Source organism: Procambarus clarkii, chromosome 1, assembly GCF_040958095.1.
Source record: "Procambarus clarkii isolate CNS0578487 chromosome 1, FALCON_Pclarkii_2.0, whole genome shotgun sequence".
Lineage (NCBI taxonomy): Eukaryota > Metazoa > Arthropoda > Malacostraca > Decapoda > Cambaridae > Procambarus > Procambarus clarkii.
Window position 1 is genome coordinate 5,748,385 of NC_091150.1, and position 27,007 is coordinate 5,775,391.

At 45.0% G+C, this 27,007-nt stretch overlaps 1 long non-coding RNA gene across 1 annotated transcript; it reads left to right on the top strand.

Annotated features, from left to right (window-relative positions):
* Window positions 1-1,754: 1,754 nt before the first annotated feature.
* LOC138372390 (uncharacterized) lies at window positions 1,755-26,073 on the top strand. Its single transcript, XR_011221939.1, has 2 exons — window positions 1,755-6,534; window positions 18,595-26,073. It is a non-coding gene; the product is annotated as an uncharacterized lncRNA (long non-coding RNA).
* Window positions 26,074-27,007: the final 934 nt, after the last annotated feature.

A 27,007-nucleotide genomic window follows, 5' to 3' on the forward strand; every position in this document is an offset into this window, starting at 1 on the left:
TCCTAGCTGGCGCCTTCCCGCAGGGAGGGTGTGCGGTTCGGCCAGCGTGTTATGCGCATGCGCCGTGGAGTTTGTTTTGGTCTGGGCGGTGTTTCAGTGCTGGGGTTTGGCGCCTTTTTTTGCTACAGTGCTACGCCTCTCGTTCTTCTCCCTGGCTGCGGTATGTGCCCCTTCGCGCCGGGGGTGTCCTGGTTCCCAGTTGTGGGGAGGACACCGCGGTTTTCCCTGTGTCATGGGTGTGGACCGCCTCCTTCGCCTCTCCGTTCTCCTGCGGGTCCGGCTCTGGCGTCTTCACCTGGCGGTCCTCCCAAGTTCTTCTGGGCACGGTTGAGTCGTGTCAAGTTTGTGCCACCATTCGCCAGGTGAGTTTCTGCGGTCTGGCGTCTTTTGGCCAGGCGCTGGATGCGGCGGTGTTTATATACCTGTCTTTATTTAGGTATATTTTGTACGACTGAGACCGTTCGCACACCAGTGACTGTCCCTTTATCACCCCTTCCTGTCCCCCTCATGTGCATGTCCAACCCATGCTGGAGTCATTCAGGGGACCCTCCCTTTTTAATGTTGAGGTGTGGGGGTTGTAGGGTTGGTTCTGTACTCACCTGGTAAGGCTCCTGGCTGTGCTTGCAGGATTTGAGCTCTGGCTCTTGGGTCCCGCCTATCTGGTAGAACTTGCGGGATAGTACCAGTGGAGTGCAGTGGTGCTGTTGGCACTTTTGGGGAACACTGTATTACCATCAGTGGTGTGTGCTTGTTACACGACCTACTTGCGAGCATAAGCCTTCTTGCTGGTTCGTCCGTGGACTTCCAGGGCGCACTGGCCTGTTTTCGTATGGCAGTTCCGGCCCGTCCTGGTTGTGGGGATATGTGGGCCGGTGGACTGCTCCTCGCAGCTGCCTGGTGGGCCATCCTCTGGCCGGTCTGGCCTGACCTTGGGCCGGGCTTCAGGTGTAAAAGAGCTCCCAGTACCTCATCCAGCAGGTATCGAGCGGGGTTTCTCTGCCGTCGGTCGCCTGGTGCAGGTTTCTGGGCCTGCTGGGTTTTGTCGTGTCTCCGTTGGCCCTGTCTGGGGTCGGCCTGCTCCGTTCTCTGCCTTTGCAGAGGGGAGTTGCTATTTACATGTTGCATGTTGCAGTGGTGCCTGTTGCGGCTGCTGCACGTGTGCATTGGTACTGTGTTTCACGGTGGCGTGTCCTTGTTCCTGTGTCCGGTTGTGGAGTGGCACTTTGCTGCCGTTTTGTGCCTGGGGATTGCGTGGGGTTTTTGTCCCTGCCTGATTGTCCACCCCTGGTTGTTCTCCTGGAGTTTTTTGTGCTTCTGCTCTTTCTTCCTGCCTCCTCTGCAGCAGGGATGTTCTGCGTGTGTTCTTAGGCGTTGGTCAGCCTGTGTCCTGTGATGTGCTTCTTTGTCTCGGTCTATTGCAGTTGTTCGTGCCCCTTGGTTCGGGTCTTGTTCTGGCGGCGACCCTTCCGCCTTCTTTGGTTTTCCTAGCTTGCCCTGCCGGTTGTTTTTTTTTTTTGGGGGGGGGGGTCTTGCGATGTCTCGCGTCGGACCCGTCGTTTCTGAACTCCTGGCGGGCTTGCATGCTTTGGGGAGTTTTTCTGTTCGGCAGACGTTCCATCTCCTTGTGCCGCCTGGGTTTCGGTGGTCGCGCCCGAGATCTTCTCGCGGCTCCGCCTTTTCCTGGGCTCGGGGGGGGGGGGGGGCCTTGTCGGGGCTGCTTATGTTCTGCCTCATGGTCTCGCCTCCGGTTGGTGGTCGGGTGGCTTCGTGGTAGGTGTCCCACCTGCGTGCTTCTCTTGGCGGCAGTATGGGGTATTTTGGCGGTCCTTCCTTTTCCTGTCCCTTCTTAGGTGGTTACTCTTGTTCGCTTGGTTTACTCTCGGCTTGGTTTTCTAGTGGGGGTTGGGGGCCGTCGTCTTGCCACATACTGTCGCCTCTTTCCGTGCGGCGCAGGCGGAGCCGCTTCAGCTTGCTTTCGGTCTTGGTGTTGCTTCTGCACCGTTAGTCAGCTGTCTTGTGCGTCGTTTCACCTCCGGCCTGTTCGTGCGCCGCTTGCACCATCCTGGTCTCTGGTCAGCGTGCTCTGTCTTCTCCTCGGTTGGTAGTGCCCCTTCAGTTCCGGTGTGTTTTTGCGTCGGCTCTTTCCTTTGGGCTTTTGCCTCTGGGGGTCGAGTCGCTGAGTTTTCTTGCTCCTTCGGTTTTAGCGTTTTGGTTGTTTGATGGCAGCAGTCTCCATCTTTTCTGGCGCGGGGTGGGGCTGCTGCATTCTGGAGGGGTCCAGGGTTTGTTGGTGCTTCGTTGGTCGGGCCGGGGGTGTGTCGTTTTTGTGTTCAGTGGTGGCCCTCCGCTGTTGTTTGCTTGCCACGGCGTTTGGGTCCGGAGCGCGTTTTGCGTTGATCCGGTTCTGTTCTTCCCGGTTCGCGGGTGATAGTGTCCCGGGTGGTCAGCCGTGTTCTTGCGGCTAAGCTGCCTGTGTTCTTCCCTCATGCCTGTGGCGTTCGTGGCTTTGCTGCTCTCGCTGCCGTCTGGGCAACGTGGCCTTGCAGTCTTTCGGGCATGGATTTTTGGTGTTCGTGAGGGGGCCAGGTTCTGGCTCGTGGTCCCCGGTAAGCCCTAGAACTCCATACACATGACTGATGCCAAAGTCTGACATTAGCATATCAGCCGGTAAAGCTCCGGGGAGCCTCCGGGTCTCACCCAGAAAATGGCGTTTCATTACATTCAACGCTGGTTTTTATTTCAACGACACATAAATTAGTAGGGCATTATCAGCCTTAACCCCTTAACTGCGTTGCCTCCAAATGTGACACCCCCGCAGTGCGCAGGAAATAAATTCTCTGGAAAAAATTATTTTTTCTTTTTAAAGTGTCAAAAACCCTTCCCTCAGTATGGGTATGTAAAAAAAAAGTCGAAATTGTACTTACTTTGGCTGCTATGGGGTCCGGAAGTTGGGGCGTGACGTCATCATTCCCCGTGCGCCCATGCCGTAAGCTCTCGGGGGCGGTGGGGCGCTCGGGGCGGGGCGCGCGAGTTGCCGCGAATATATTTTCGTTCATTTTTTGCGCACCTTTCCAAATACATTTTCATTGTTTTATGTGCCAATCCAATGTATAATGAACACGTACACTATAATATCGCAGTACAACATCCGTACTGTCCGTAGACACTGTGTTACGTGCATGAAACTTGTGTACACATATGCAGCACATATTTACTATGTATCATGCTAATTTGTGTATATATACAATCTATTTACACACTATACACTGTCACACACTATATACATTCACCATCAACACATTCAGAACACCGCGTAGCAGCTGCTTCGTATGGGCCAATAGCAGCTGCCTCGTATGGGCCAATATCAGCTGCCTCGTATGGGCCAATATCAGCTGCCCCATATGGGCCAATAGCAGCTGCCCCTTATGGGCCAATAGCAGCTGCCTCGTATGGGCCAACAGCAGCTGCCTTGTATGGGCCAATAGCAGCTGCCTCGTATGGGCCAATAGCAGCTGTCTCGTATGGGCCAATAGCAGCTGCCTCGTATTGGCCAACAGCAGCTGCCTCGTATGGGCCAACAGCAGCTGCCTTGTATGGGCCAACAGCAGCTGCCTCGTATGGGCCAATAGGAGCATTTGGCCATGAACACATTCAGAACACCTCTAGTGAGAGCAGCAACACCCAGCCAGTCTCCCTCACTCCAACATCTTACTCGCCAACATTGCTCCTCCCACCATATTGTTATAGTTCTTATTACACATGTTCTATATACCTATCTACATGTTTTATTTACCAGAACTATGCAAGTAAGCCGATATTGTGTCCAAACAGTACAGTGGCCACTATACACTGCATGAAAAATCACACAGCAGATGACGCTACGATTACGTCACCTCCCTCACCAAAATAGCTCCTCTCAACATTCTCCTGTTGCTGTTCTTACACTATATATACCCATATACATATGTGTTGCCCATAGCGAACCACTAAGCTAGTATGGTGAGCAAAAAAAGAGTGGCAGCAACACACACACGATGAGGCTACCTCAATTCTCGCCCTCCCTCCCTCATCAAAATTCCTCCTTCCACAATACTACGCACAATGCTAATTATAACCACAATCCTGCTATTATCACAATCCTGGTCCCTAATTCCTGTAAATGAATAATTGACCATATGTTTATTTTGAAAAGGAACCTAAGAAATCATCTGAGGATTCCTTGATGAACGAAATAATGCTGTGGCTACCGCTGTGAGCATCGTGAACAGCATTGAATCACTGATATTTGAACATTGTACCCAGTCATTATCACACTCAGGCTCTAATATAACACTATCATAGCTAAATAATACAAGTTATATATATATATATTTTGACATTATTAGGCAATGCTGTGGTCACATGCTGAACAGCAGTGCTGTGCGCTCATGCTGCGAGCGCCAGCCTTGGTTGCTCACACACTACTGAGGCTCCCACACCCGGGAATGTGGACCACGATTTTTTTTAAAGATGGCATCTGTTTACAAGAGCCCTGAGGAAGCTGATGTGAACCCCATGTAGCCGCGGGAGTTTTGAATGGAACGTGAAAAATACAAATATCCGGAGGCGCGTTGCGCAAACCAGACGTGAGCCTGCAGGCGCGTTGCGCAGTTTAAGGGTTAATTGAATCCATGCTGGTGCTTTGAGAGAAATCTTAATTTTTTAAGTGTTCCAAGAGACATATCCTTGCAAGCTTCTCTAGCGCCTAAATGAGAATGGTGGATAATGAAGCTACTGTGGAGTTTAGTGGCTCCTGTGTCCTTTCATTCTGGCACATTGGCACTACATTGGCTGTCTTCCATTCCTTTGGCAACTCTCTCTTTTTCACTGATGAGTCGAAGAGTTAATGGGAGGCTCGAGTCCGCAGCTACATCTTTCAGTCTCCACAAATACCATTTGTTGCTTACAGTGTACTCACCTATTTGTGCCTGCAGGATTGAGCTCTAGCTGTTGGATCCCGCTTTTCTACCCGTTGGTTGTTGAATGCAATGACTCCTTACTTATTAATCTATCATACCTGATTTAAAGTTATGAATGGAGTTAGCCTCTGCAATCTGCTCCTTTAGGAGCATTTACTCACTACCATTCCATTTACTCACTACCCTTATTCTAAAATAAAATTTTCTAACATCTTTATGACACATCTGAGTCTCAAGGTTTCACCCGTGCCCCCTTCTAATATTGTTATTCAATGTAAACATTTCCTCTGTTTCCACCTTGTCAATCCCTCTAAGTATTTTATATGTCTATGTCATGTCCCCCCTTTGTCTCCTCTTTTTTAATTTTGTAATGTTTAGTTCCTTCGATCTGTCTTCCTACCTCATCCCTCTTAGTTCTGGGAGCTTCCTTATGTGTTTTTTAGGATGGGGAATTCACGATGGGGCGGCATACTCTAAGACTGGCTTCACATAGGCGGTATACAATGATCTAAAAGCCTCCTTATTTGTTACGAATCCATATATTCGGTTCTAACATTTATCATGATAAACATGTATGTCCATTATTTCTTATATCGGTTATTTAAATTAATCATTATATCCATTTGTTTTCCAGTATATATGTTTGATTTATATGTAGCATGCTGTAGTGTGCCTGTATGTAATATTTTGTTAATGCTATTGCATGTTCATTCCTGTGGGGGGAGACCGTGGCGTCTCATGGGGGGATGACCATATTTGGGATGTTCCAGTATGCGTGCAGTGTATCAAGCTAGCGTCACTGACTCACCCTCGTAATTATTCCTGTTTATTGATTGTACTTAATTTCTTAATTACACCTTAGCAGTGTTATATACATATAAGTTTAGTTATAATTATGTTCTTAAGTATTACTCTCTAATAGCAGAGTATCTAGAGGTTTCATGTGGTTTTTAGTTGGTAATCTGTAGACTCCATGCCTGCATGCGGGAACATGCCAGTTGCGTGGGTGAAGCTGGCTGGGGTGGACATGTTGTTGAGATAAGTCAGTGGTACCTGTTTATTGTTTAGTAACATAGCTAATTGCCTGCTTAGACCATTATTTGCTTACCCATCTATCCATTTAAGTCTTAAAAATAGTGATCAGTGCTTATATAATGATATTGTGTTACTGTATTCTGGTGCATTAATATTTCTGGCTGCCTGTATTTCCATTTATATGTTTGTTTGTTCTTTTTTACCCTTACTTAAATATAAGTATATTGCTTTGTTGAGTAAGCAGTTGAACTATATACCCTAGACACTTTTAGTAGGCAAGGCCGTATTATTATGTATTTTTTACAACTGCAAAAGCAGAGGAACCATACCCTGAGGTCAAGGGCCATAACAAAATGAGGGGCTATGTCCGGGAGAATTAATTCCCATAATTTAATCTACTAAATAGTGGTGCATGTTATTAATTGTTAATGCCTTCCTAGGTACTGTGTGTTTAACTAGTGATACCCAACCAAGCCTGTGAACCATTTCTCTGCTCATTCTGAGCTGCTTGTGGAAGTTTTCTCAACACTTCACGATTGAGGTAAGTGTACAGCTTGTGCCAGGGGCCAAGCAAACTTTCAGTGTTGTTGTAATTGCTAGTTGTGCTAATTAAGCTGACAAGGTAGCACCAAATACGTCCGGTTGAAGTGCGGACATATTGCCTGGCTCTCCCGTAGTTGGTGAAAGTTTGCCAGGTTGGCCAGCAGGGGGTGTGCGTGTCTCTGCTTGCCTGGTCAGTGCTGACGTGGCTTGTAGGATAGGGGTACCTCTTCCCCTTGTAGTGAGGGCTCAGTCTGTGGGCCTCGCGTTTTCCGGCCGGGCTGGTTAACCTGAGGTGGCGCTGGTGTTATGTGAGATGCTTCGTATCCCTGTGATGGACGTGTATGGTGTAGAGTTGGTGAGTGCACTTCGGGCTATTGTCAAGTTCACATACGAGGTGGCGTATTGGGAGTTTCTCCGTTGCTATGAGGGGCGCACCTTACCTCTGCCGGATGGTGCGGGCACTGTGACCCTCTCAGATCGTAGTGGTGCCCTCACTTATGTCAGTGTTCATGGGGCGCCCTTGAAGTTTCCGGAGGGACTGCTGCGGCATTACTTTGGCCAGTTTGGTGCTGTTGTTAGTGTGAGGTTGCACATTATCTCCTCGAGTCCGCTCAAGGGTTTGCGAATGACCATTCGAACCCTGGGCATGTGGCTCCGGTCGGACATTCCGTCCTCCGTAAAACTCATGGGATACCACTTTCAGTGTTTAACGCCCGCCAGCCTCGGACATGCTATCGTTGTGGCCTTTTGGGCCATCAGGCTGCTGGGTGTTCTGCAACTGCCATTGCGCCCGTGAACCTCTTCAGTGAGGAGGATTTCCCGCCGCTTCCTGTGGAGGCTTCGGTGGATGTGGACGTCTCTTTGGTCGATGCTGCACCCCCTATGTCGATTTTTGTGCCTCCTGTTGTTGTCGCCTCTCCTCCGGTGGTTGTGTAGCCATCTGGTGCCCGTCCTGCTCCGGTTGGTGTCCCTGGCGTTCCTGTGGATCTTCTGACTGCCTTCAGCTCGACTTCCCCATCTTCCAGTTCTTCGTGTGCTGCATCTGTCCCTGTCCCTGCACCCTCGTCGTCTGTCCCGGCTATGCTGGGGTGGATACGGCGCCTCCTTCTGTGCCTGGCTTGGTACCTCATGTGGTTGAGGATGCAGCCTTTCTACGACGAGCGTCGGTTCACCCGGCTTGTGTTGACAGTCTCTGGGTCAGCATCCGGCTCTGATGATGTCCGGCCGGTTCCCAAGCGTTCCCGGCGATCTTCTGATTGGGCTAATGTGGGAAGTTTCGACGATGGTGGGTCTTCCAGCGACGGCGATGAGGTTCCGGTTGCATCGCATTCTTCGGTGGTGGTGGAGGTCCATGTGCCTGCGGCTGCCAGTGTCGGTGTTTCTTCTAGTGAAGTGCCTGTGCAGCTTGCTTCCAGTGCGTCGCCTGCATTGGATGGTTCCGGTTCTGCATGGGGGGGGGGGGGTAGTTCCTCCTGCTGGTGAGCTTGGTGACCTGGTGGTGGTATTAAAGAAGACTGCTTGGTCTGGGGGTTCCGTGCCCCCAGCTTCGACCCCTGTTTCATCAGTGGCAGTTTTGCCGCTTCTCCCATCTCCGGCTGTCTCTTCTGCATCTCCTGCGGTGTCGGGTGTGGTGTTGCCGACTTGGCGGCCTTCGTCGTCTTCTCCTGTGCATCCGGGGGCGGGGCCGCCTCGGTGGCCTACGTCCGCTTCTTCCATGTCTTCTGCTTCCAGGGAAGAGGTGGTTCGCTCTACCTTCCCTCGTTATGCGACTACTGCCGCCCAGCTCCTGGAGCTGCCGCTTCTGCCTGATCTGGTGATTCCAGAGTTTATCCACGCCCCCCTGAGGCAGGGGGATCATTGTCCTACCGACAGGGAGTATTTAATATGGGAGGCCTATAAGCAGAAATATCCTCTGCATAAGTTTCCTGAGAAATATTCGCCTCCCATTGAGGTGTTTCCTCCTTTTAAGTGTTTTTTTTGTGTGTTCGCTATGTGTTGTGGTGTGTCCGTGTGTGTGTGTGTATGTGGGGTGCGGTTGCGTGCGTGTGTGGGAGTGTGGGTGGGCCGGGTTTGTTTTCCCGGTTCCTGCGTGATCTGTGCTAGTTGTGGGGTAGTTGCTGCCCTTCATGCTGCTTGTGTGGCTCTGCTTGTGTTTGTTTTCATTGTCATGTATTGCTGCTGTGATTTTCCTTTTCTTTGTGTTCATTTTTGTGTTTTATTTATTTTTATTGTAGTTATGTATTTGTGCCTCTCCGTGTGGTTTCTGAGGCCAGTAGGCTTGTTTTGTGTTGTTTCAATGGTTGGGTTGTTGGGTGCGGGTTTGGGTACTTTGTAATTGTATTGATGTACTTATTGTTTGTTTTGTTATCGGCCCTTCAGGCCGGTGTTTTGTGTATATGTTAATTTGTTCTTTTGTGACTTTGTAATTTGTGCTTTTGTGATCTGTTCGTCTTTTCTCGTTGTATTGTACTTGTATGCGTGGTTGCCTGTACGCTTAACACTGAACGACATGTATTGCACTGTTCTTTTTATACTGTCTTGTATTATGTTTGGGTTTTGTTGTCGGCCCTTCAGGTCGGTATTTTATGTGATTTTGTACTTTGTGATTTTATGATTTGTGTTTGTTCTGTTTGTTTTGTTCTCGTTATTGTATTTATACGCATGTACGTATGTAAAAATAATAATAAAAAAAATAAGCTGACAATGGAGAAACAAGTTGCTGTGTTGGTGGAGCATCCAAATTTTAGTGAAATTAAAGACTTGAAGAAGTCTGGGTTGTTGTACATGGCTGAAAAATTAAATCTGACAGTTTCCAGGAGAATGTTAAAGGCTCAGCTAGTAAGAGTCATTGTCACACACTTGGTGGAGGAGGAGAAACTCGACGAGGAGTGGTTAGAGGAATTAGAAGAAGAGTCAAGTGACCAGGTGGCAATTCTAAAGTTAGAGATGGAATCTAAGCTAGAGATGGCTAAGTTAGAAGCAGAGAAACAGAGGTTGGAGATGCAGAATCGCCAAAAACAGCTGGAGTTGGAGACTCGGCAGCAGATGCTTGACGCTCAGAACCAGCAAAGACAACTTGAGATTAAAGCTCAAAACCAGCAAAAACAACTTGAATTGGAGACAGCAACAGATATTTGAGACTCAGTTGCAACTAGAGGAAGTTAGGAGGCAACAAGCAGAGCAGCAAACTAAGCAGTTAGAAATTCAACAAAATATAGCAATAAATAATAACAGACTAGAGGAACAGAGAATTGCAGCAGGGCATGGTGACACTAGTAATCATACAGATAGTACTGATAGCTCTTTAAAGTTTAGGAAAAATGTAGATTTACCTCAATTCAATGAGGAAGACCCAGAAATATTCTTTTTGCATTTCCAGAAGTTAGCAGTCAGTAAGAACTTGCCTGTGGATCAGTGGGTTGCCATCATGCAAGGACAATTTAAGGGGAAAGTCCAGGAAATTTTTGCATCTCTTCCTGCTGCTAATTCTTTTGACTTTAAATTTGTCCAACAGAGCATCTTAAATGCATACCAGCAGATCCCAGAGGCCCACAGACAGAAATTTATAGGTATAAAGAGAGTACATGATCAGACCATTTCTGATTTTGCAAGAGTTAAAATTAATCATTTTGATAGATGTTAAAAGCACTTTCCATTACAGATTTTGAGACGTTGAGAAACCTCATAGTGACAGAGGAGATTTTAGGTTGTCTACCAGAGAAATTAGCCTTGTTTATAGCTGAACATAAACAGACCAATGACATTATGAAACTAGCCAAGATAGCAGACAAACACAAATTACTCACTAAGGTGATTTTTCGAGCACAATCAAATACTTATAATCTAAGAGTAATTATCATGGTCCTAAATCTCATGTTTTCCAGGCCAGACCAGCTAACTCACCTACTCCCCTGAACTCTTCTGTAAAGCCAAAGATTGAGAAACAGCAGACAGGGTTGTCACCCTCAAATAATGTAGTGTCTAAACCTGTAGTTGGTTCGGTTGTTTCGACCACTGGCAGATATTGCATACATTGCAGGAGAAGAGATCATGTGGTTAATTCCTTGCACCCTAAGTTGAGACCTACCGGTCTGATTATAAGACGGGGGTTGTAAGCAATTAATTCTAATGTTGTTCCAGTCAAGCCAAATTGGATGACTGATTTTAATCCTTATTTATATCTTTACTGGTGAAGTACTTTGTACCAGTGGAAGCTGGAAGCCAATGCAGTTATTGAGGGACACTGGTGCTTCCCAATCACTAATTTCTCACCATGCTCTTGCTGATGTTAGCACAGAAGACACTGGTGATGAGTATTATTGCAGGGATTTGGAGGTCATGTCCAGCGTGTACCATTAGTTAAAGTTCACCTGAAATCAACTATTACACCGGGTTGGTGCACTGTAGCAGTTAGTGAGCAGTTGCCCATCCCTGGGGTTGATGTTATTGTGGGAAATGATTTTGACAAGTGTCAAGTTATTGGGACAGAGTGTCCTATCATGTTTAATAAATCTAGTTGTGTGCTGGTCCGGCCTGATGCAGTGGATGGTGTTATCTACACTGCCGATGCTAAGTCCAGTTCTGTGAGTGAACAGCCTGTTGCAGTGGATGGTGTAATGTACCCTGCCCGTGCTGAGCTCAGTTCTGAGAGTGAACAGCCAGTTGTAGAGGATGGTGTTATCTACCCTACCTGGGCTGAATCCAGTTCTATCACTGTTCCAGTTGTCAGTTCTGTTACTACCAAGGTATTTCTTCCAGAGTCAGGACCCCTTCAGAGGTGAAGCGGGAGGTGGATTTTGAGGATACATTTGTGGCCAACCTGGTTGTTGAGAGTGAGTCTGGTACTATGACCCCGATTTATTCTAACCAAGTACACGGTTTGGAACAGGAAATCCGTGTACCAGTTACTTGCCCGCTCGTTCCAGAGGTTGAGTTAGGTGTCGAAAGTAAGTCAGTTGTAGAATATTCTAATGATATTTATTTATTCTTAGTTGAATTATATACCCTAGACACTTTTAGTAGGCAAGGCCGTATTATTATGTATTTTTTACAACTGCAAACGCAGAGGAATCATACCCACAGGTCAAGGGCCATAACATTATTCAAGTTTCTGAAGGATGTTCTGAATTTTTCCAGAGTCGAGTATACGGCTGACATTATTCTATTTATAGCTTCCCTTCCCCGGGGTTAGGGGAAGGGGGGGGGGCAGGGAACCTCCTCCAACCGGCATGTGGACAAGTGTTACAGCTGAGGTAAACCAGGTAAGTGAGGTAAGCTGTCCGATGTAGGTCATCGGGCAGCTGATTGCACAGCAAAACTGATTGCAAGGCTGATTACAAGCCAGGTTACGTAGTAGGTGTAAGCGCAAGTGGTAAGAAACATCCCAACGTTGGAAAGAATCCACAAGGGTCCACTTTGGACCCTTGTGGACCCAGCACCTCAAGGGTCCACTTTGGACCCTTGAGGTGCTGGACGGAAATGTTAATGGAAAAGAGGCGAAAATCTTCCGTGACAAGGGTGCCACCACCCACTTGGTGAGAATAAGCTTAGTAACGCCAGGATCTCAGACAGGTAGACACATCTATGTCCAATTCCCAAATGGCTATGCTAAGGAGATGGTGGAGGTGTATGTGTGGGTCGACACACCATTCATCAAGGGAAAAATCCGTGCAGTTCAACAGGTACATGCTGTATATAAACTTTTACTGGGGAATGTCCCGGGAGTCTCTGACTGCCCAAGTCCACCCTAAAAGAAAACGGGGAAGAGTGAGGCAGCTGCCTCAGCTGGGTGCAGTCACTCTCAGTCAGCTGGTACCAAGGGTGACTCACCCGGGGGTGACGTCACAGGGAGTGACCACACTCACGCCCAGCTGAAAAACAAGGGGAAGAAGACAAGCTGTGAAGTAATGGAGGGAGAAGCAAAACCCCTGGTTGAAGCGACAGCCACTCCATTAACAGGTAACTCCCTCGTGGCAACTGTCACCACGAGGTCAGAGAGCAATAGGCTGACTGGCCCAGAAAAACCTTTGAAATTGCGAGACATTCACGGAGTGTCTGCAAAGATGAAAACAGGAAAAGAAAGCAAGTTCAGTGTAGGTGACAAGGAACTTTTGTTACTTCCCACCACCAGGAACAAGCTCTTGCTGCAGTGGAAGGGCCCATTCACGGTAGTGGAGTGCTCACATTCGTTAAACTACGTGCTCGACGTCGATGATGCCAGGAAGAAGTACCTCGTCACCATGCTCAAACGCTACGAGGACTCACCTGTAGACGGATGCACAAGGCCGAAGATACAGGGAAGACGTAAGAACAGGAGAGGACCACAGGGCACGACATCGACAGGACCGATCGACCACCCACTGCACTCAGCCACGATCGGCGGTCTCTGAGTGATAGTCGACAGTGAGGAGGAAGGTCAACTGGGTCTCTTCAATCAACAACAGCAAGAGACACACAGAGATGTTAAGGTTGATGATCAGCTGTCTGATGATCAGGTCGACCAGGTCATTTGACTGGTATCAGAGTACAAGGAGGTACTCTCTGACGTCACTAAAGTAGCAAAGGTAGAGAGTTACCACATACCTACGCTAGAGCAGCAAGCGGTACGAACAAAATGATATCCTGTTCCTCATCACCTTGTACCACAGGTGAGAGAAAAACTGGGCTCTATGATTAACGCGGGAGTAATAGAAAAGTTTCCTCACCGTACTCAAGCCCGATGGTGTTAGTGAAGAAGCCTGGGGAAGATGTGCGCATTTGCCTCGACTTCAGGAAGTTGAATTCCATCATTGAGTGTGTTCAATCAAAAGGAGATTTCTCGAGGTTAGCTTTCAGTTGCTATTTCTCCAAGCTGGATGTGACAAAATGATTTTGGCAGATTCCACTAGATGAAGACAGTAAGTGCTGCACTGCCTTCATGACAAGCAAAGGTCTCTTCCAGTTTACAGTCCTCCCGCTTGGACTGGTGAACGCCCCTGCCATGTTCAACAGAACTATGTGCAATGTTTTGGGGAGAATTTCTGGAGTAGAAGTGTTCGTGGACGATGTGCTCATCCACTCTGCTACGTGGGAAGAACATCTGAGCTTGCTAAGGCAGGTGTTCGCAAGTCTACAAGAAGTAGGATTGGTTGCAAACATACTAAGTGTGAGTTGGGGTGCAAGGAAGTCAGGTACCTTGGTCACATGATAGGGGGAGGATTCACCAGGCCGCTGCCTAAGAAGATCACCAAGATCAGTGAAGCCTCTCCACCTGCCACCAAGACTCAGGTTAAGTCATTCCTGGGATTTTAAGGGTACTATAGAACTCTCATTCCCAGTTTCACGTCCATAGCAACTCCGCTAACTAACCTAATCAAGAAGAATGCACCTGTTAGAGTACGTTGGACAGAAATGGAGAACTCAGCATTCTCGATGCTCAAGAAGAAGCTAACTGAAGCACCCATCATTAGAGTACCAGATTCTACCAGGGAGTACATCCTACGGACAGATGCTTCAAATACAGGTATTGGTGCTGTGCTCATGCAAGAGTACGACAGTGACATCTGGCCAGTTGCATACTCCAGTCGTAAGTTGAGCGATGCTGAGCAGAAGTACACCCCTGTTGAAAAAGAACTCCTTGATGCTCTTGTGGGAGTAAGGAAATTCTACCAATATCTCTATGGTAAGTGCTTCACCTTTCAAGTAGATCACCAAACCCTCAGCCACATTGGCACGCTAAAAAATGCTTACCCAAGAATAATGCACTGGGTGTTGTTCCTTCAACAGTTCTCATTCTGTGTGGTTTACATAAATTGAGCCAACAATGTAGGTGCTGACTGGTTGAGTAGGTAAGGGGTGATAGACGAGACGTCGAACGAGGGAAACATGAGCGAGGAAATGCAACACCAATCACCTGACCCTGGTTCCCAGTGTGCCTCTGATGTATCAGGCATGACACAGGTGGAGAGAGGTAGTGGACAGACTAGCGCCACTCAGGGTTTCGAGACGTCGAGCCGACTCAGAGCTGGAGCTATGTCCAACCATAGTGCCTGCTCAAGACCTGACAAGATAGCCACAGGTGACTCGGTGATAGAAGAAATTCCTCACTTAACAGAATGGAATAGTCGAGACGAGGACCCGCCTCACCTAGCAGTATAGAAAACGGAATCCGCTCGACCCAGCCGCACCTCGTGCACTCAGAGTGCATGCACGTGTGTCAGCGGTGTGAGGTTAGAATGAGTGACTTCTCTGTGGAGCTTGCTCTTTAGTTGGGGGGTGATGTGAGAGTTTGGTCTCTCAAGATTTTTCCACAGCTGACTTGAATGGCTCATTGCGGTGCACTGTGCATCTAGTCGTGCACAGGGCACTACCTCTGTTAACTCTGGATGTAAACTGTCATGCGGGGTGTCCTCAGGATGCCCACATAACCAGGAATACTTTTATAATACGGAGGCCACCGAATGCCCAAGGGTAAATTAGATACAGGGAAATAAGCATACTTGCCATAGGGTCAGTGAGTACACAGCTTGAGGTGCAATGCGTGAGAGAGGGAGAGACGCCCGCGAGGCAAGAGATAAGCTCTGACCTCTGGGGTCATTTTCATTAACAACAGTGACGTAGTAGTGACATGTTCATGGCATCACCTCTGCTACCAATCATGTAACGATCAATATCATTGGTTCCGGCACCTTTGCTGCAATGCCATTGGTCACTTGTAGACCTTTTTTTCAGGGATATTCCTGTGCGGGCCCTAAGCCTCTGGCTGGCCCACTGATTGTTGCTTGTTTCTGTTTTACTTGGGAAGAGTATGAGTATTTATGGCTTGTATGGTTGCTTCAGTAAGATTTTGCCATATGTGTTGAACTGGTGTTTGTGATACCACGAGGAGCCCTGCAATCCCTTGCAAGGATATTCTGGTGAAGAGGTCCATACATCGTTGACGTGTCCTTCTGTCTATTGGCCAATAGCCAGAAGTACGCCGTCCATTCCTTTCCTCACCGTCAAGTTAAGCTCAGCGTCTTCCTGATATACCAACGCTCGCCTGGAATCGCGATCGTCACTATATTGTTAAGAAATCTTCTAGAGTGAAGTCTGTGAATCACCAGAGCAAAACAGACTGGTACCAATAACCCCTGGTGACAAATTGAGATCGTCTGTGATCTTCATCTAGAGTGAACTGAGGTAGTGCCACCACCTAAGTAATCTGTGTGTGACTTTACCACAGTGTACCTGCATGGTACTATATAACCAGCCACCGCCAAGTCGCCACAAGCCCTGCCTCACTTTACTACGTGATGTCACCACCCGTCACCACCTTACTCACCGCCAGTGCCGTCAAGTGTGTGTGAGTGTGTCTGTTAGGCATTCAGCACGCCCACCTGTGAGTACCAGCTATGTCAAGTACGGTTTGTTGGGAAAGCCTGTCGTCAGTGGTCTCACGTGATAACGAGTGAAACCAGCTGTCAGGCCACCTACGAGTTCTTGCATAAATGTGCACGAGTGAGTGAATGGGAGAGGTAGCCTACCTGTAAGTACAAGATCTTGTGTTTTATTATTGTGTCTGTCTGTGTGTTGGTCTGAGGGATCAACCACAGTTCTCACCTTCTCATACCTGACACAGGTATAGGTGGAAACTTAGACACCCGATGGTGTATCCGTGTTTATCTGTGTGGTACCACGGCATTACACTTGTCTGTGAATGTGAGTTTCACATACACCAAACATTTAGTTATTGTGTGACATTATTATTGTGCATGATTATTACCTGTCCCATTGACAGTGCCATTGTGATTTATTGTGCATAATCATTGCCCGAGTATCCGGTTGGAACTCCTGTGACCCTTTGCACACAGGCAGTTGGGTTTGCCGTGTTAATGATTGGCTGTCAATTGTTTTAAGTTAGGTGTTTCACCACGAGTGGATCAGAATCGATTACTCACACGTCAAGAGTCTCGCTAATGCGACCATAGCCTTTCTGACGCCAATCTAAAGTAAATCAAGCACCCATTGTATAAGTGATTAAGTATGTAAATAAACTACTGTTAAGCTTTATGCAGTGTTTCCGTTGAACCACTTCTGAATACTGCCAACTGTTACTTAAGCCTTCAGCTCCAGGTGTCTTCAACACCGAGTTGCCTATTATTCACTAAACTATAAATGTTATGAGGACAATAGGAGTCCCTTAAAGTGTTTCAAGCATTGAGGACCTTCCCACGACCAACGTAGACCAGGACCAGGTGAGGCTAGTCTGGGAAGAGACCCTCAAGGACTCTTACTCGACCTTGCTCCCAGGCCCTGTATGGTTGCTCTCGTATTTTCTCTGCTGGATTCTGATAGCTTCGAGAAGCGTCTGCCATATGCAAATTGGTGACGTACACATTGAAGTCGGGAAAGCAAATTAGAAAACACCACAACCAGTTATGCCTGGGATATGTGTGGGGTCATAACACTTCTCTAGCTCCAAACTGAGAGCGGTCGATAATGAAGCTCATGAAGCTAATATAATGAAGTCGATAATGAAGCCACCAGTAGTTTAGTGGCTCCTGTGTCCTTTCATTCTGGCCCATTGGCACTACATTGGCTGTCTTTCATTCCGTAGGCAACTCCCTCTTTTACACGGGAGGCTCAAATCCGCAGCTTCATCTTTCAGTATCCACAAATACTATTTGGTGCTTACAGTGTGGTGGTGGGTGAGTGTTTATGACTCACATGTTGCTTACAGTAATATGGTGGGTGACTGTTTATGAGTTATATGTTGCTCAGAGTAAGATTGTGAATGAGTGTTTGTCTCTCATATGTTGCTTTCAGTAACGTGGTGGGTGAGTGTTCATGATTCATATATTGGTTACAGTAAGACAGTGGATGAGTGCTTACAGTTCGAATGTTATAATAAAGCTAGATACAAGGTGTTTTACTTTATCTGTGTCATTAAACCTTATTGAAAATTTGATTTAATTTGAACCTGTCTATTGAAGTCAGATCAAATCAGCACTTGCATGCTCATGTGAATGTCTGAGTAACTGTTTGTGTTGGTGAGTGTGCTAATTATGACTGGACCATACATACATAGACATTTTTTACGTTACTTGTATATATTCAAACACATTCCAAAGTTCATGAACAGTAAAAATTCAACAAATATTATTCATATACATTTTAGTTATTTATTAATATGTTAACTGTTATGATCCCAGGTAGCCGAAAAACGAGTCTCCCCTTTGAGAATTATTCTATCAAGCCTGACCTGACTAGAAGGTCCAGGAAATATAGAGGTGAAGATACAGATGTAAAATAGTTGGCTGGATAAGATGAATAATTTGAGATTATGGGCAGTGACTAAGGAAATAGATAAATGACTGGTTAGGAGATGTGGATAATTTGCTGGAGGCGTGAGGCTCGCTTCTGGAGGGCTTTGACATCACTTGAGTGCCAGACATCGCAGGGGGAAGCTGTGCTCCATTTGAGCTCCCGTCAGAAAGGAACCCCTAGTGATATATCTCCAAGAGAAGAGAAGTGTACAGACGTGCCAGCTGTGGAGTCGAGCTGGGAACGCTGTGGTTTCAAGTCCTGGACGGCGAGGAGTGTTAATTAAGCTGCCCAGAGACATTATCGTGGGCCGTGGGAGTGCCCTGACCAGACTCCGTCAGAGGGAGGAGTGCCCTCGACTGGACAATCTGTGGTAAGCACGATTTTAAGCTAGTCCATAGCGATTACTTGTAGTTGGTCGTGTGCCCAGCGACAGTAGCAATGTTTATTGATAAGTTAGACGTGTTTTGATAAGGCAGAAAGCCTGAAATAAGAGAATGGAGAGGGAGGAACGTCTTGGAGGGCGGAGCGACGTCCGTTTCCTCTGAGCGCTGGCAGGTGACTGAGGGAGCCCAGCTCCTGGCGGCAGAGGACCCTCCCAGAGTGAGTGAGGCCCGGCGGGGCGAGGTGGAGCATGGACCAGCCCAAAATGGGGGGAGTCCACTCTCACAGTATGTAGAGAGCAGATAGATGTTGGAGGCAAACATATTGTGTGGTTATTTTTGTTTATGTGTTTAAGGGGAAACATTTTTATTGGAGTGTCATTGGGTTGCAGATTTGTCTTTGGGGAAGAAGTTGCTGAGAACTTCGAAGCCAGCACAGAGGGAGTAGTTGATGAGACTCCAAGGTAGTGGAGGAGAGGACCTCGAGTTGTGAGGAGAAGCAGTGAAGAGGAGTGTCACGTGCTTCTGTAGAGGTGGTGAAGAACCATAGTTGCTCGAGGAAACTTCATGGTGTAGCAGCCGAGAGAGCTGTGGAGGACCCTAGTAGAAGTGGCAAAGCACCATAGTTGCCCAAGGAAAACTTCATGGTGTAGTAGCCTGGAGGAGCTGCAGAGGATCCTGGCAGTTAAACCCGGAAGAACCTGAAGAGTTCAGGGTAGTGAACTTCCAGAGGTGGAAGGGAAGTTCTAAATGATTACTTGTAGGGAGGTGATAGTGTTTGGTTGTCATTAGCGTGCAAGACACAGTGAAAGGTGAGTGATTGTTTGCCATTCTTTTGCCGAGGAGTGTTTACACTGAAGTATAGAGTTACAGTTGTAGGCTGGATTACCTACAGATGTATGTGTTCTAGGACTGATAGGGAGATCGATTGATCATTGTTGTGTATCAAGGAACATTTATACTGATATATATATGTTATCGCATTCATACGCTGATTTTCCTTGTACATGTTAAAGATATATATTCTCTTGCTGATAGTGCAACATTGTATTATAAGACTTGATCTACTTGAGGAGGTTGATAGTATCATGTGGTGAATCAGGAGATAGAATACCACTTGATAAGCAGATGATAGAGGTCTGATGGTGTTGGAGTGCAACCTGACTGAAATAGTATAGAGTGTAGGATTCATTATTATTATTTTTATTGTATGTGTGTATGTATTGTGTATGTACTTTGTCCAGTAAATGTATTCAAATTTGCTGATGTTTGCCCTTGTCCAAGTGAGGCTTCCCAGGAATTAGTAAAGAAGGAGAGAGAGAGAGAGAGAGAGAAAGAACCAAGAACCACTGCTGTGGACAGGGTAGGATGGAAAACTAGTAAGTCAAAGGGGATTGAGGAGTTCATATCACATAAGGAGAGAGTGGGTGTGTGCACGTGGCAACGAGGCTAGGTGTTGGAGCCGCATCCCCTAAACGTGTGACGTTGAGCCCCTCTCCAAGAGCCAGAAGCGCCTAGTGTGATCTCCTAGAGAAGTATAAGCACTCTACTGAGTTGTGGGTTGGGTTGTCCAGAAAGAAGGATCAACAATGACAACACCACCAACACACAATATAACTCATTAAGTCACACAAAACAAGCAACTCACTAGATTTCATTTTGCTTATTAGATTCTTGGTGTTTATGCAAGATAAGATCTGTGGTCTGATCTAACTCTTGAGTAGGTAAGTTAGTTATGAAGTAGGTAAGAGTTATGAAAGAGTAATCAGAAGCCGTCGTAGCCCAGCTGTGGGATCGTCCTCCGCAGCCTTGCAGTCCTGAGTTCCACCCAACGATATTAACATTCTTCTTTTACTGTTCACGTAATATTTTGGGGGGTTTATTTTATTTTTAAAATGTGAGAATTGTAAATTATCGAACAATCTAAAGAGAAACTTGGAAATCAAATAAATATGGAAGTGACTGTGGAACATTAGTAAGTCCGGGAATACTGCGTTACCTAGATAATAGTCTTTTAGTCACCTAAACATTTCTCACAACTTTGATGTAAATTATCTGTCCATGTGCACGTGTACCATCCTAGTCTGGTAACAATGCAGCGTTGCGTCGTTTTTTTAGCAGACCCATTTCCTTTAACGACGCAGCATTGCGTCAGTAGCGGCGGCTTCGGGAGAGGCGAGCCGGGGCTTTGGATATTATATGTATATACTCCTATAGGGAATTTCATTGCGAATACATTGATACCAAAATGAAAGACCTAGGACCAGAATTGAGGTAACAAAGTTGAAAAGAGCATACCCTTTTATTAGTGCTCACTGGGATTACGTTCCATCACTTTCTCTGTTTGCTGTGGGTTGTACGCCTGGCTTTTGGACTTTATATTTGCATATACTGCTGTAGGGAATTCTATTGCTAACACATCGTTACCAAAATGAAAGACCTAGGACGAGAATTGAGATGTCTAAAGTGAAGAGAGCGAACACATTTTATTGCTCTTGTGCGCTTCTGGCTAATACGCTCTTACTTTTTCACTTTCTCACTGGGTTTTTCGGATATTCATTTAGTCTAGTAGAGAATTCTATTGCAAACACATTGATACCAAATTGAAAAATCTAGGACGAGAAATGAGATGACAAAGTGGAAAAGAGTATACACTTTTCAGTATTACCGCGGTCTCTAATGTAATGAGAGGCGCCTTGGGGCGGAGCGGTGCTCTCTTTCTGGGCCACTTTCATCTTGTCGGCGGGTAGAGCGCACTGCGATTTTTTACTTTATATGCATATACCCTTCTTGGGAATTCTATTGCGAACACAATGATACCAAAATAAAAACCCTAGGACGGGAATTGAGGTGACAAAAGTGAAAAGAGTGTACACATTTTATCGTTTTTGCGCGCTCCCGGGTAACACACTCACTTTTTCTGTTTGTTTTGGATGGTACGCCGGGCTTTTGGATTTTATATGCCTTTAGTCCTGTAGAAAATTCTATTGCAAACAATGATACCAAATTGAAAAACCTTGGACGAGAATTGAGGTGACAAAGTTGAAAAGAGTATACACTTTTCAGAATTACCGTGTGCCCCATGAAACGCTGAAACCCACCCAGGGTAGTGGGGGTCTGGCGCGCGAGGTGCGTAAAAGTGCTAGCAGTCTTCACCTTGTGTTATAATCAAGAAAAAGCTTTCTAGCCTATAGTATTCCTGGTGCCTTCTCTTTGTCTCACCTCTGTTTAGTGCTTTGCATTTGTCAGTGTTAAAGGAAAGTGACCATCTGTCCGACCACCGCTTGAGCGCATCTAGATCTCCTTGTACTCTCCCTCAAATATCTTCGTTTGTAAATCTCAGCAAATGTGCATAATCCACAAATAAGGATACTTAAAACTTTCTTCTGTTTGAGGACGTATATCACAATCTGAGTAACCACAAATGATCTCGCGGGAGTTCACTTCTTGCATTTTTTTAATACTTGCAACTGTTTGCCACTGTTTTCTCTTCTTGCAGTATTACCCTCTGTTTTAAACCAATGATATGTTCTCTCCACACCAACACTACTTTAGTTATGTAATCAATGTTTTAAATTTTGCGATGGGTTGCTATTAAATTTAATTGTTTTAAACGTTTGTCGATTATCAATGAAAATACAGGCAGCAATCCCTTCTTTCCTTAGTTTTATCATTTTTATTTAATAATAAAGCTTATAAAATTGCTGGGCATTATCTGCTTTTACTGAATCCATGCTGATGCTTTGCGAGAAATCTTCATTTCATCAGTGTTCCAAGAGATGTTTCCTTGCAATCTTCGCTAGCGCCTGAGATCGTTTACTGAGAATGGCAGATAATGAAGATATTTTAGTGGCTTCTGTGTCCTTTCATTCTGGCACATTGGCACGACATTGGCTGACTTTCCACTCCTATGACAACTCCCTGTTTTTCACTGATGAGTCGAAGAGTTAATGGGAGGCTCAAGTCTGCAGCTACATCTTCTAGTCTCCACAAACACCATTTGTTGTTTACAGTGTACTCACCTATTTATTCTCACCTATTTGTGCCTGCAGGATCGAGCTCTAGCTCTTGTACCCCGCTTTTCTAGCCGGAAGTCCAAGAGGTTCTTTTCCGTTGGTTGTTTAATGCAATGACTCCTGACCTATTTCTGCGTCATACCTGCTTTAAAAGTTATGAATGGAATTAGCCTCTACAACCTGTTCCTTAGTCCACTTTGTGCCTCAGGAGATAGCGGCCACACTGGGCCTTCCTCCCACATAGATTTACTACAAAATGGGTACAGTCGGCTCTAAGGAGTCTACAACCTAGCAGTGATGTACACCATCTAGTTTCTGGAAGCTTTCACCGAAGTTTTAACGTCGTGAGCACGTGTAATTTGACCAGATATCCGGACAAACAACGACCAGATATTCGGAAAAACAACGATTGTTTGTATCGATGTCTCAGGAAGTTGTAAAATGGCCGCCTCCCCTTACCTCATGCTTGACCAGAAGCCAACAGGAACGCAGAGCATTGGAAATTTAGCCCCTATTGGTACGTTCCTTAAAGCTGTGTTTCCCATGTGGAGTTTGTATTACTGGCGCCAACGGACTACTAAACCCGCTATACTGACGCCTCAGTATTTTGGTGACATTAGAACTACTAGTGGTACACACGTGCCATAGTACTAGTGGTACACACGTGCCATAGTACCAGTGGTACACACGTGCCATAGTTCATGTAATACATACATGCCATAGTACCTGTGATACTACACACGTGCCAAAGTACCTGCGATACTACACACATGCCATAGTACTAGTGATACACACGTGCCATAGTACTAGTAATACACACGTGCCATAGTACCAGTGATACACACGTGCCATAGTTCATGTAATACACACATGCCATAGTACCTGTGATACACACGTGCCAAAGTACCTGCGATGCTACACACGTGCCATAGTACTAGTGATACACACGTGCCATAGTTCATGTGATACACACGTGCCAAAGTACCTGCGATACTACACACGTGCCATAGTACTAGTGATACACACGTGCCATAGTTCATGTGATACACACGTGCCAAAGTACCTGCGATACTACACACGTGCCATAGTACGAGTGATACACACGTGCCATAGTACCAGTGATACACACGTGCCATAGTACCAGTGATACACACGTGCCATAGTACCAGTGATACACACGTGCCATAGTACCAGTGATACACACGTGCCATAGTACCAGTGATACACACGTGCCATAGTTTATGTAATACACACCTGCCATAGTACCAGTGATACACACGTGTCATAGTACCAGTGATACACACGTGCCATAGTTCATGTAATACACACGTGCCATAGTACCTGTGATACTACACACGTGCCATAGTACTAGTGATACACACGTGTTGTAGTACCTGTGATACTACACACATGCTATAGTACCAGTGAAACACACGTACCTATGATACTACACACGTGTCATAGTACCACTGATACACACGTGCCTCTTATGACCACGCATACACCAGTATGATAATACTGAGATTGGTGTATGAGTGTGCTCAAACTATTCAGCGATATCTTGGCTGATAGCCTCATATCACAAATATTGTTATGATGTAATCTCATGTGACCATACATTATTCTTATTTTATGTTTTGTCAACGTGTGACATACATTTCCAAGTCTATATTAATTCTGTATCAAAGTTGTATGCCACGTAATTGTGGATATATATATTAGATGTCTTGTTATAGCAGTAGCCTAATATCATAAACTTAAAAAACATCCTTGTATGTTTATTGTAAGTAATTCTACATCAATGCTATATAGGTAACATTATGTGGACCATGTTGGAGAATGTATACATTTAGTTTCCAGATGTATTATTCATATGTATACTGAGTAGATTCCATTTTAGTGTTGTACCTTGCATTGTCCCATTGTCTTGACATTATGTGAAATTATGGCACTGTGAAATGTCTTCCACTTAGACAATCTTTTGATACACATGTTGTATATATCTAACATATTTATTATCTTATATGCGTATGTATAACTAAAGGCGAATGTCGTTGAATCCTCCCTAACTCCCCCTCCCCAATCCCCCAGTGATGTGCCGATTTTGCCAGTGTTACCATATCGTATCCATGTGATTTCTTTGTGTACTTATTTGGTAATTCAAGATAATTTCCTTGATGCATTCAATTATTATTATATATCATTATGTAAGGTTGTGCTTTATACTCTTTAAGCTGTTATCTATTGAATAAGAAGTTCCTGAGTGAGTTTATGTTGTAAATGAGTTAGAGAGATTTGAAAACTTAACGTCAGTTGACTTATTGGAGTTGGTTACAGTGTCGCCTCTCGGTAAGGATCGCTCAAGGCGTTACTAATCTTTGATCTCTTTAGGCGAGCAAACCTGTTAGCTTTTAGTCCATGAATTGTGACCTAAATTGGGTCATGTGCCTGCTAGATTTATACGCAATGTAACTGTATGTATTTATATGGATCATATCTGCTGTTGTCCATTATGTATACCAGGTGGTAGAGGTTTTTATATGTTTTTGTGAGGTAAGATTTTGAGGACCTTAAGTAAGGCCATGGACCTAGTTTCAGGAAGGTCTGTGTATTTCTTCGTAAGTGGGTTTGCTACGAAGGTTCCTAAGTGCGCCCTAAGAAGATGCTTAGGTGCGATTCAATAAGGTATACTTAGGAAGAAAATTGTTGGTTCACCTGCGTGCCGATAGAGGTCACTACTGTGTTTCGTTTGGCCAATCAGAGAGCAGCAACATTCTTTATATTGAAGATTTAACGCTGGCTTATCGGAGCTCTACTGCCTCCTATTTACGTCGAATTTTCTTATAAAATTAGTATATTTTGAAGTAAAACAATGTTTTTTCAACTTCTACAGCCAGCACCGACATTGTAGTAAACAAATATGTTACATTTGTTGTTTACCTACGAAATTCTAAGAGATACTGTGTAGCTGTCCTTGTTGCTCGGAAGATGCGCTGACAATTATTGTATATATTTACTGAATTTACCCAAGGGCCACTAACTATCTAGTGACCTCGAAAAGGACAGAAAGCCGGCGGCTTGTTAAAGGACCCGCCAATTGTCTTAATGATATTTTTTAGCTGGAATTTGGCATTTACGGCTTCAGCGGGTAGGCGGTTCCATGGGTTTATAGCCCTCTTGGTGGAAAAAAACATCTGTTTTCAGTCCTACTTGAGAGAACATACTCTCCAACACTATATCTGTCATTGTCCTGTTATCAGTGACTTCATACCAAATGGTATGAGGTATTTTGAGCTCTGTAATTACCAGGAATATTGGAAGATATTCTTGTGCTGCACCCAGATTTTGCCAGTGGAGGCTAATAGATCAGCATTAAGTATTTTGTTCTCTCCTAATTCCATGTATTACTGGCCATCCTGTGAGGTGAGGATGTTGGGTGAGCTTGTAGCTGGTTTTTGATCTACACTGTGTGGTCCTTTATACAGAATATGGAAGCAGCACATTGCTGTGTATACCTAAACATGTTTAAAAATACATTGTTTGAGAGCAGTTTTGTAGAAACTGGTAAGAGTAATTATAATATAATGTTTCCATGATTCAGTGCTTACCTCTTGTGAAAATTGCTTAGAGTTGTTTAGTCAGAGTTGATTTGTTTTTTGTATTGAGGCTGGTATTTTCTAAATTGATTCCATGTACAGTATGTCTAACCATCCTGTGAGATGGGAGTATTAGATAAACTTATAGCTAGTTTTTTATCTACACTGTGTAATATTCCATATAGAATAGGGTAGCAGCACATTGCTGTGTATACCTAATCTTCTTAATAAAAAAATCAGTAATAAAGATTTTAAATTATAGTTTGTATTATTACAAATACAGTACTGTATTATCCTTATTAAATCATGTTGACCATGGATCATTAAGATCTCATGTTGATATGTAATACAAGTCATATTTCTTTTGAACTGCTAATCCATGCTAATCATTCATTAAATTGTGCATTATGTCTCAATTTTTCACTTCCTTGGATATACTGTACAGTACAAAAAGATAGGATAAAAATAAACCAGTAATATTTCTTTCATTATATTTTTCATTTAAATAACTGCATCAATATTTTTACAGCTGACAGGATTTGTTTTCCCATACAGGTGCATTATTTGTTAAAAAAAATTTGGTTTATTGTTACACACAATGGTGCTACATAGCCTTCCCAGCTTGGTGCCTTCTTTTAATACTTACTGATTAAAAAATAAATAATAAATACATTTTATTCAGGAAAAGTACATGCAGTTGATTTACAAACATAATGTTGGATTTATAGGCAGAGCTAGTACATACAATACCTAAAGCCACTAATACTCATAGCATTTCGGGCAAGGTGTGGGGGGAAAAAAACACAGACTAAAACTTAATAGTAATCGGGATTAGGTATAAATTGTGTTGAAAGAAGGAATAAAAAATACAAAAAGGGGGTTAACATAGCATAAATCAGCAATTGCACATGGTGAACAGCGTTGTTTAAAAAATAGCAAGACATGGGTTGACATTTAGGAGGTAAGTTAGGTTACATGGAGTTAATTAGGCAGTACTTGGTTTAACTCTTAAACTGGTTGAGAGAGGTACAGCATTTGACATGATTCGGGAGGTCATTCCACATTCTGGGTCCCTTGATTTGTAGAGCACTTCTAGTTTGGTTACACACAGCCAAATTGAGTAACAGGAAGAGGTCTTGGACACATTTGTTCCATGCTAAATGTAGAAGAATCAGCTGAGTATTCCTCAAATA